Source organism: Triticum aestivum, chromosome 6B (genome assembly GCF_018294505.1).
Source record: "Triticum aestivum cultivar Chinese Spring chromosome 6B, IWGSC CS RefSeq v2.1, whole genome shotgun sequence".
In the NCBI taxonomy this organism is placed as follows: Eukaryota; Viridiplantae; Streptophyta; class Magnoliopsida; order Poales; family Poaceae; genus Triticum; species Triticum aestivum.
This window is the reverse complement of record NC_057810.1, coordinates 74,940,947-74,952,041: the sequence shown is the minus strand read 5'-3', so window position 1 is coordinate 74,952,041 and position 11,095 is coordinate 74,940,947. Positions and strand designations below refer to the sequence as shown.

At 45.4% G+C, this 11,095-nt stretch overlaps 1 pseudogene; it reads left to right on the top strand.

The window, feature by feature from the left end:
* The first annotated feature begins 8,336 nt into the window (after positions 1-8,336).
* Positions 8,337-10,746, top strand: LOC123138853 (MEIOTIC F-BOX protein MOF-like; annotated as a pseudogene).
* The last annotated feature ends 349 nt before the right edge of the window (positions 10,747-11,095 follow it).

The following is an 11,095-nucleotide window of genomic DNA, read 5'->3' as shown; positions in this document are numbered from 1 at the left end:
TCTGTTAAAGTTTTGTGTGGATGTAGTGTCTAATCGAGGATGTCTCGATATGAGGAAAAGGAAGAGAGGCGACAGCTCAAGCTTGAGGATGCCCGAGGCACCCCAAGTAAATATTCAAGGAGACTCAAGCGTCTCAGCTTGGGGATGCCCCGGAAGGCACCCCCTCTTTCTTCAACAAGTATTGGTATGTTTTCGAATTTGTTTCGTTCATGCATTATGTGCAAGTCTTGGAGCGTCTTTTGCATTTAATTTTCATTTTTATTTTATGCACCATGCTGGTATGAGATAGTCTTTGTTTGATTTATAGAATGCTCATTGCACTTCACTTAATTTTTTTGAGTATGGCTTTATAGAATGCTTCATGTGCTTCACTTATATCATTTGAAGTTTGGATTGCCTGTTTTTCTTCATATAGACAACCGCCATTTGTAGAATGCTCTTTTGCTTCACTTATATTTGTTAGAGCGTGGGCATATCTTTTGTAGAAAGAACTAAACTCTCTTGCTTCACTTATATCCTTTTAGAAAGATGACAAGAATTGGTCATTCACATGGTTAGTCATAAAATCCTACATAAACTTGTAAGGTCGCTGAATATGATATGTTTGATTCCTTGCAATAGTTTTGCGATATAAAGGTGGTGATATTAGAGTCGTGCTAGTTGAGTAATTGTGAAATTGAGAAATACTTGTGTTGAGGTTGGCAAGTCTCGTAGCATGCACGTATGGTGAACCGTTATGTAACGAAGTTGGAGCATGAAGTGTCTTTTGATTGTCTTCCTTATGTGTGGCAGTCGGGGACGAGCGATGGTCTTTTCCTACCAATCTATCCCCCTAGGGGCATGCGTAGTAGTACTTTGCTTCGAGGGCTAAGTAGACTTTTGCAATAAGTATATGAGTTCTTTATGACTAATGTGAGTCCATGGATATATGCATACTCACCCTTCCACTTTGCTAGCCTCTATTGTGCCATGCCCCGCAACTTTCGCCGGTATCATGAACCCATTATTTACCTTCCTCAAAACAGCCACCATAACTACCTATTATGGCATTTTCATAGCCATTCCGAGATATATTGCCATGCAACTTCCATCATCATCATATACATGACTTGAGCATTCATTATCATATTGCTTTGCATGATCGTAAGATAGCTAGCATGATGTTTTCATGGCTTGTCCGTTTTTTGATGTCATTGCTATGCTAGATCATTGCACATCCCAGTACACCGCCGGAAGCATTCATATAGAGTCATATCTTTGTTCTAGACATTGAGTTGTAAGTAAATAAAAGTGTGATGATCATCATTATTAGAGCATTGCCCCAGTGAGGAAAGGATGATGGAGACTAGGATTCCCCCACAAGTCGGGATGAGACTCCGGACTTTATGAAAAATAAAAGAGGCCAAAGAAGCCCAAATAAAATAAAGATGCCAAAGAAGCCCACAAAAAAAGAAAATAAAGAGAAAAAAGGGAAAATAGAAAAAATGAGAGAAAAAGAGAGAAGGGGCAATGTTACTGTCCTTTTACCACACTTGTGCTTGAGAGTAGCACCATGGTCTTCATAGAGAGAGCCTCCTATGCTTTCACTTTCATATACTAGTGGGAATTTTCATTATAGAACTTGGCTTGCATATTCCGATGATGGGCTTCCTCAAACGCCTGAGGTCTTCATGAGCAAGCAAGTTGGATGCACACCCACTTAGTTTCCAGTTTGAGCTTTCATACACTTATAGCTCTTAGTGCATCCATTACATGGCAATCCCTACTCACTCACATTGATATCTATTGATGGGCATCTCCATATCCCGTTGATACACCTAGTTGATGTGAGACTATCTTCTCCCTTTTTGTCCTCACAACCACCACCATATACCACCATAGTGCTATGTCCATGGCTTGCACTCATGTATTGCGTAAGAATTGAAAAAGCTGAAGCGCGTTAAAAAGTATGAACCAATTGCTCGACTCATCATCGTGGTTGTGCATGATTTGAATGCTTTGTGTGATGAAGATGGAGCATAGCCAGACTATATGATTTTGTAGGGATGAGCTTTCTTTGGCTATGTTATTTCGATAAGACATAATTGCTTGATTGGTATGCTTGAAGTATTATTGTTTTTATGTCAAATGATATACTATTGCTTTGAATCACTCGTATCTTAATATTCATGCCATGATTAGACATATGATCAAGATTATGATAGGTAGCATTCTACATCAAAAATTATCTTTTTTATCATTTACCTACTCGAGGACGAGCAGGAATTAAGCTTGGGGATGCTGATACGTCTCCGTCGTATCTATAATTTTTGATTGTTCCATGCCAATATTATTCAACTTTCATATACTTTTGGCAACTTTTTTACTATTTTTTGGTACTAACATATTGATCCAGTGCCCAGTGTCAGTTCATGTCTGTTGCATGTTTTATGTTTTGCAGAAAACCAATATCAAACGGAATCCAAACGGGATAAAAACGGACGAAGAATTATTTTGGAACATTTTGGATTTTCCGGAGGAAGAATCAATGCGAAATGGTGTCCGGGGTGGCCACGAGACAAGGGGGCGCCCATAAGGCGGTTGACGCTCTACTTTTGACGCAAGAAAGCTAATTTTACGAGAAAACTCTAGGCAAAAGATTTGCCCCAATCGAAGTTACGGATCTCCAGATATAAAGGAAACGGTGAAGGGGCGGAAACAGAGAATGCAGAAACAGAGAGATAGATCCAATCTCGGAGGGGCTCTCGCCCCTCCCAAGCCATGGGAGCCAAGGACCAGAGGGAAAACCCTTCTCCCATCTAGGGAGGAGGTCAAGGAAGAAGAAGAAGAAGGGGGCCCCTCTCCCCCTTGCTTCCGGTGGCGCCGGAACACCGCCGGGGGCCATCATCATCACCGCGATCTTCACCAACACCATCGTCATCTTCACCAACATCTCCATCACCTTCCCCCATCTATATCCAGTGGTCCATTCTCCCGCAACCCGCTGTACCCTCTACTTGAACATGGTGCTTTATGCTTCATATTATTTTCCAATGATATGTTGCCATCCTATGATGTCTGAGTAGATTTTCGTTGTCCTATTGGTGGTTGATGAATTGCTATGATTGATTTAATTTGCTTGTGGTTATGTTGTTGTCCTATGGTGCCCATCATATGAGCGCGCGCGTGGATCACATCATAGGGTTAGTTGTATGTTGATAGGACTGTGTATAGGAGGGCAAGAGTGACAGAAGCTTCAGCCTAGCATAGAAATTGATACATACGGGATTGAAGGGGGACCAATATATCTTAATGTTATGGTTGGGTTTTACCTTAATGAACGTTAGTAGTTGCGGACTACTTGCTAATACTTCCAATCATAAGTGCATAGAATTCCAAGTCAGGGATGACATGCTAGCAGTGGCCTCTTCCATATAAAAACTTGCTATCGGTTTAGTAAAGTAGTCAATTGCTTAGGGACAATTTCACCACTCCTATCACCACTTTCCCACACTCGCTTTATTTACTTTATTGCATCTTTGTCTAAAGAGCCCCTAGCTTTTATTTGCGTGCTCTTTATTATCTTGCAAACCTATCCAATAACACATACAAAGTACTTCTAGTTTCATACTTGTTCTAGGTAAAGCGAACGTCAGACGTGCGTAGAGTTGTATCGGTGGTCGATAGAACTTGAGGGAATATTTGTTCTACCTTTAGCTCCTCGTTGGATTCGACACTCTTACTTATCGAAAGAGGCTACAACTATTCGGTATACTTGCGGGTTATCAGCCCCCTGTGCGCCGTACCAGAGACTAGGATCCATATCCTACTCTCCTGTATGGCGGCACTGGTTCTATGGGAGTTCGTCCGTGAGGTGCTGGCCCCCGATTGGGAGGCCCTGAACCTCGCAGAGTTCCTCCAGCATAGGGCTATGCAGCTACGCAACACTACTGGTTATTCTAGCTTATCTTTCGGCGTTGGCTTGGACACTTTGGACGATGTGTAATAAAATGGTCATAGAGAAGGTCTTTCCGAGGAAGGCATCTGACTCCTCTAAATTCCTTACATTTCTACAGCATTGGTACCGGCTTTCGAGGCAGCGTGATCACGACCGGCTTGGCCTCATGATTGATGCGCTTCTGGCTACAGGGCGTCGACTGTCTTCATCGTAGTGCCGCTTGGTGGCTGCCACTAGGTGTTTTTTTTTCATATATTTTTCATGTTTTTTTGGGCATGTTTCTGTTATAGACCCGGCTATCGGAACTTTGCTATCTGGATGTTGATTGTATGGACCGTTGCTTTATTTATAAAGCGAGGCGAAAGGCTATTTCGAGAAGCTGTTACTCCTCAGCCGCGTGGTGCTCGATCTCCATGTGGCGTAGCCTCTTTGTGGTCGCCGAACTCGTTGAAGCGGCTCCAAGTGCCCAAGCCGCCGCTGCAGGAGAGCGTGCCTGCGCAACGGCTCGACGGCGGCATGCTGGAGCTGCCAGCCTCCGCGTCGTGCCAGGCGCGCTTGCACGGCAGCGACCCGCTGCGGCCCCCATGTCTCCAACCACCTCCCGCTGGCTGGCAGGAAGGAGGGCGAGGCGCGCCCCGCAAGGTCGGCCCCGGCGTCGCTAGAGCTCAATTCAAATTCCATCTCCTTTCGCCTTTTCCCAACCGTCTCTTCATTCTTCAGGCTTAAATCCAAGAGTTGGAGACAATTGGGATTAGGCTAAGCCAGATGCAACAGCAGGTTCAAGCAGCAAGTCTCAAGAAAGGTAGGAGTACATGTAATTACTAACTAGAAGGGAAAACCCCTGTTTTAGGTAGCTCTCTCATCTAGCATTATCAGTCAGTTCGTGACAACCTTGTGAAGGATGAACCTCCATATGCATGCCTAAAGCTATATATACATCACTCTCTAAAGTGCCACAGGACTATAGACCTTTCACACCTTTTTGCCACAAGAAATCCACATCAACTCCAGCATGTCGCATACTCCCTCCATTTCAAAATAGATGACCCAACTTTGTACTAACTTTGCAACGGAAGGAGTATATATCATATAAGGCCGGGATAACACAATGAATCTGGCAGATTTGCAGAACCCTGTCTTCTCTTGTCCATCTCCTGACAGCACCAACATGGGCCAAGTAAAGATCCCAAAAGCATCCCTGCATGTTGAGTATCTACTTAGAACTACAAACCAGATCGCTAGACATTCATTTATAACAAAAGCAACAAATATGCAGTTTGATTACCCATCCTCGGGCATACCTGAGCACCATGCATAACAGAAGCAACAAATATGTAGTTTGATTGCCCATCTTCAGCCATACCTGAGCACCATGCCCCTGTACCCTAGCGAGCCCACCCAATAGACAGGGACAAACCAGTATAGCAATTTCCGTGCTTGGCCCACGGGCTCGAAATATCCTCGGCGTCGAGAAGAATGGATTGCTTGACACTCAGGGTTTTGGATTCCCCTATCGTCAGGCACCCCTCAAATTCTATGTGAGTCACTTGAATAGGCACCGCGAGGAAAGACGGCACCCGCGGGAGGCACACACGGCGGTATGATTCAGCGCAGAGAAAGCGCGGTACTGGACGGGCAACACGCCGTAGAGGATTAAGGCCTGACTTGTCACCCCTGGTGAAGAGATAAATACACTCATGGTCACTGAAGTTGAGTCAAAACGCGGCGACGCCGGTGGGTGTCGCCGGACCTTCCTGGAGGGCGTTGGGGGCGACCCTTCCTCTCGCCTCGTCGGGTACCGGGGGAAACCCTTGGCAGCAGCGTCGTCTTCGTCGCGGTCCCTCTTGAGGTGCTGATTGGTACCGGTGCTTCGGAGCCTTGGAGCTTGGTGGGAGCCCCTCGGTGGCCGCAGTGGCCGTGAAGCTTCTTCGTTTCCGTCGATCCGCCGTTGTCGGCATTCTTTTCTTTTGTTGTTTCTCTTTCGTTTCTTTTGGGTGTGATTGTGCTGCTTCCGCCCCAGCACCTATCCTGGATGTATCGGTTGGTTGCTTTGGAATACAAAGCGGGGGGAAATCCTTTTTCGTCAAGTTGAGTCAAAAGCACAATACGGTCACCCACAAAAAAAAAGGTAATCCCATTGTGCTCTTTCGGAGTAAAACGCGCCCATTTTTTTTTTTTGCGCTGCTGGCAGATGATCTGGGTGGCCATGCCATTGAAGACCAATACCTGGCCAACGGGAGGGAAATTCGCATATACCGCAAAAATCAACGAAGAAGGGCTCTTTGAGGGACCAGCTAGGCGGTGGCAGCTACTGCCGCTCGTTGTCAGCTGGGTGGTACTCGGTCAGGCTAATGCGGGCGATGGGGATCACGGAGGCGATATGGACGACGGAGCCAGAACCACCTGGGGAACCGACCACGTCGAGCAGCCCCAGTAATCCCGGGCGCGGGAGGTCGATCAACCTCTGCAAATAGGTTAGAACTGATGAATGCTTCCATCTAGATGTAGCGAAAATTTGTTCGCAAAGAAAGATACTACTCCTGTTTGCCTACCTGAGGATCGCCCTGAAAATATGTAATCCTACAAGATGTTCTTTGGAGCGGTGGTCCGCCGGCGATTCCCACGCTCGCGGCTCCATCGGCGGCGGTGGCGGCCGGAAGGTGATTCATTGCGGATCCTATACACTATACGAGAAGCCCTCAAAGCCCGCACTGGTTTTGGTTTGGGTTCTGCCGAGCTGGCCCCTTTATTTGTCCGGCTCGGCTTTCGCCGCCAAATACAGTACTACCATTACGCAGCGCCCGCTCCCGATCGTTCCATACTGGGCCGGCACATGTAGCGTTTTTTTTTCTTTCACCGGTTTTGTGAAAGGTTCCCTCGTTTTTCTAGGGTGGTTTTCTCTGGTTTTTCCAGGACGGGTTTCTATTGGGATTTCACTTTTCCCTCTTTTTGTTTTACCTTGTTCTATTTTGTTTTTACATTTTTTTTTGTTTTTATTTTCATTTATTTTTTGTATTTAATTTTATTTTATTTTCATTTCAATTTGTGACCTTTTTATGTTTTAAATGTCGAGACAGCTTTTGAAAATTATGGACTTCGTTTAAATTGTTGAACTCCTCAAATCCACAAACTTTTTAAAACTCACGAAGTTTTTCGAGATTCATGACTTTTTTTTAATTTGTGAACATTTTCAAATGCGTTAGCTCTTTTTAATTAATGAAGTTTTTAGAAATTCACAACCTTTTCCCTTTTAAATTTTTCTGTATTATGTATTGATATTTTCTGATTTTTTTTTCCAATTTTGTAAACTATTATTAATTTTTGAACATTTTCAAATTGGTGATCTTTATTAAAAAATACGTGATTTTTTTTCAATTCATGGACAGTTTTTTAATTCATAAAACAAATCAATTCGTAAACATTTTTCGAAATTCATGAACTGTTTTCAAACCCACAAACTTTTTCTATGTGCGCGTGATTTACATCTCATCCTACCTTCAGCACCTGAACCTCCAAAACACAGCAAACGAACTAAACTAGCCCCACCCCCACCACCTATCACCGAGCGGGAGAGATTCCGAACCATGGGAACAAGGAGGTGCGCCGCAAAAACATACCACGGAATTTCAGTGTCGACTCCCCCGGCGGAAACGCACCGTCCCGGCGACCTTCACCCCCGCACCCTCCGACGGTTTGGATCACCGTGGCGACCTCCGGCCCCTCTTCGGCCCACCACCACCACCACAGTCTCACGCCCCCCCCCCCCCCCCCCCGCGCGGGCTTCAACACCACCGTCGTGGCCTCTGCGGCTGCCGGCAAGAGCTCCAATTTCTGTGCTGGCGAACGGTGGCGTGGTGCGGGAGGAAAGGGGAAAGGGATTGGGAGAAGACAGTGGCGCCGCTCGCCAGGCAGTTTTGAAAACTGCGCCAACGGCACCGAAGCATGGGGGAAGTGGTGGGTCCTCCTAGGTTGATGGCTGTCGTAAAGGGTCGCGCGAGCCGGCGAACCGTCTCGGACAAAAAAAACTCCTGCACACGCGTGCGACTTCAATATCGGACGGCTCTCAGAGCGTTTGCTCGCGCGAGCAAACGAGCGTCCAAGCACTTTTTAGCATTTGGGATGAATAAATGCCTATGAGGCGGTTCTCAAAAAAAAAAGATGAAGTTTCGATGCCATCTAAAACATGTTACACGACACAAAATTCTATCTACAAAATCAAACTTCGTATTTGTTTGTTGGAAAGAAATCACAACCAACCCCCCAAAAAATCTGAAAATATGGGAAATAACGTGATCCCAAGCAGTTTTCACGCTTCAAAGATCTCCAAATCCTATCGTCGGCTTTTAAAGAGCGGAGTCCGCCTATCTGTCCCTCCCATCGGATCCCATTCTCTCTCTCTCTCCACCCTCGCGTCCTCTGATCGTTTCTTGCCTCGCCGGTGCCGGCGACGCAATGCCTCCTAGGAAGAAGCGCAAGAGCGCGCCGCCGGTGAAGAAGCCCAAGAGTGCGCCGCCGGTGGTGATCGTCCCCGATCATATCAGCGCCCTCCCCGACGACATGCTCCACCACGTGCTCTCCTTCCTCCCGGTTCAGGCGGCCGTGCGCACGTGCGTGCTCGCCCGGCGCTGGACTCACCTCTGGAGGTCGACCACCGGCCTGCGCATCGTCGGGCTCGACGAGGAGAAGCACGTCCATGTCCAGCACCTCCGGAATTTCATGTACCACCTGCTGGCCCTGCGTGAGCGCACCGATCTAGACAGGGTCGAGATCAAGCTCGGCGGGTTCATGTCAGACGACCAGCACTACGTGAACCTATGGAGCCGTTTCGCTCTGATGTTCAAGGTTCGGGCCCTCACCCTCCATAAGACCATAACCATGCCTACGCATCCCTCTCGCTGGACGGCCTGCCTTTCGTCTCTCGGCATCTCAGAACGTTGGACCTTCGTGGTGTATTCCTACAAAAGACCTTTCTTGATTTCGCTGGCTGTCCAGCTTTGGAGGGTCTGAACATGAATCACTGCAGCAGCAGCGTCGATAGGATATCGTCCTGTTCCCTAAAGCATCTGAGAATCACCGACTGCCGCTCCGTCTGGACTCCCCGGGTCCGCGTCTCTGCTCCCGGCCTCGTCTCTCTGACCCTGAAATTAGATCGCTTCGACGCTAAAGCACCTTGCCTTGAGAACATGGCATCCCTAGAGACGGCGCATGTTTATCTTGGCCCTGAAACCCCGGATGTCTGTTTGAATTACCGCGACTCTGGTGGTTTCTGTGGAGCTAACCATAATATGGAGTGTAAGAATTGTGCTCCTGTTAAGGATGATAGAAGGGGCGACTCTGTGCTTCTGGGTGGTGTCTCAAGTGCTAAACATCTTGAGTTGATATCTGAACCTGCAAACGTACGTATGGCACTCGTCTTTAATTTGGCCTTACAAGTTCATCATCTTGATTTAATTACCTTATTTGCTTTTTCTTTCCAGTTCATTTTCTCAAGAGATTTGAAACGCTGCCCTACATTCAGCAAGCTAAAGAGTTTATTACTCAACGAGTACTGGTGCGACGCTCCTGGTTTGGATCCACTGCTTTGCATTCTGAAAAACTCACCAGTTCTAGAGAAACTCACTCTTCAACTTTTTTCCAAGGTATAGAACTTTTAAATGGACATTTGCTGCACAGTAAAGTTATGATCGGCTACGTACCTATAGCTTGGTTAAATGTTTTTTTTTCTTACCGTAGGGACCAAATTATAAGCTGGGATTGAAAGGAAGCTACAGCTCAAAGGAGAGACCGTCTACAATATCCGAGCACCTTAACATAATTGAAGTCAAGTGTGACGATGTGGTCGGCGAGAAGGTTAATAAAATTATGAAGTTACTGTGTGCTACACTGAACATAGGTGAGCAAACCAATGACACTTTCCATGCTATCTATATTCCTAAAATAATTGTCGTGCCTGGAAAGGAAAGTAAATAGCGAACTAGAAACTCGTAAATTATGTAGGAGGAACAGTTTGTAGTGATACCAAACTGTTTAAGGCATGAAAATCTGGACCGCGTCTGGTGTGGTGAGGCGTAGAAGGGGAAAACAACCCATTTTTGTTGGCAAAGAATGTTTAATTTAACTCTGTTGCACAAAAAGTAAAGACACAAACTTATGTTATCGACTAGTTCTAGTCTTCTAGGTACAAATGTCTGAATCAATTAGTTCAGAGTTGTCATGTAGTATCTTCACGTGTTGATTATCTCTGAAAAAACTCAAATGTGTGCGGTAATATAATATTTTTTACTCATTGTGCTGTTGAATACTACCATATACTTGGTGCTAAGCAGTAACAATTTTCACTATTGCGTTGTTGAATGAATTATTTGGCACTCGGTTTGCTTGTGATCGCAGCTAAATTATTCACATTTCTGTAGGCTTCCCTGGTAAGCTTATACAGTTTATACATAATATTTTCTTTGAAGCTAGGAGTCTATACATAACATTTCTAGCAGTGTATGTGATGATTGCTTATTTCACATTTCCTTTGCCATGAATTTTTTATGACATTTTCTGCATTCTCACTCGGGAGCAGTTTAGCAAGATTTTTCTGTTATTATTTGTTCGCATTAGATTATCGCTAGAAATAGGTGTACCAAATACTATAAGGGAAGTTTGTGCCCAAATTCATGGTAGGTAAGTTGCACATGGTAAAGCCAACCTCTTTCATATACTTACCAAACCACGTCTTAGTAAGCCTTTTTTTTTCTTCTGCTGATACACCGACTCTTACATTGTCTTTTCATTTATATACAGGATTCATTTTCGAGTAGGGTGAGAAGATGTGGGTCGTTGGTGGATATGTCATGTCATGACTATTCAGAAATGCAAGCCAGCGTGAAGTATGCTGCCACAACGTTTCCGTCCCTTTCATTTTCTGCGTCTTATGCCAGTTCTACCGTGAGGAAGAGTGTAGAATACGCAATATACACATTATGAACCCTAGATCGTTTAGTTAGACTGGGTATTGTCGTATCTTATAATTTTTGTTGCACTTTTGGTTCATGCTGAATTTATTCAGCTGTTTGACGATAGTGTGCTCTTGGCATTTCTTTTTGGCTTGGGCGACCCGGTTATATGTCATTCATCTGCTGTTCGTTTTTCTGCCTGCCCCAGGCATAT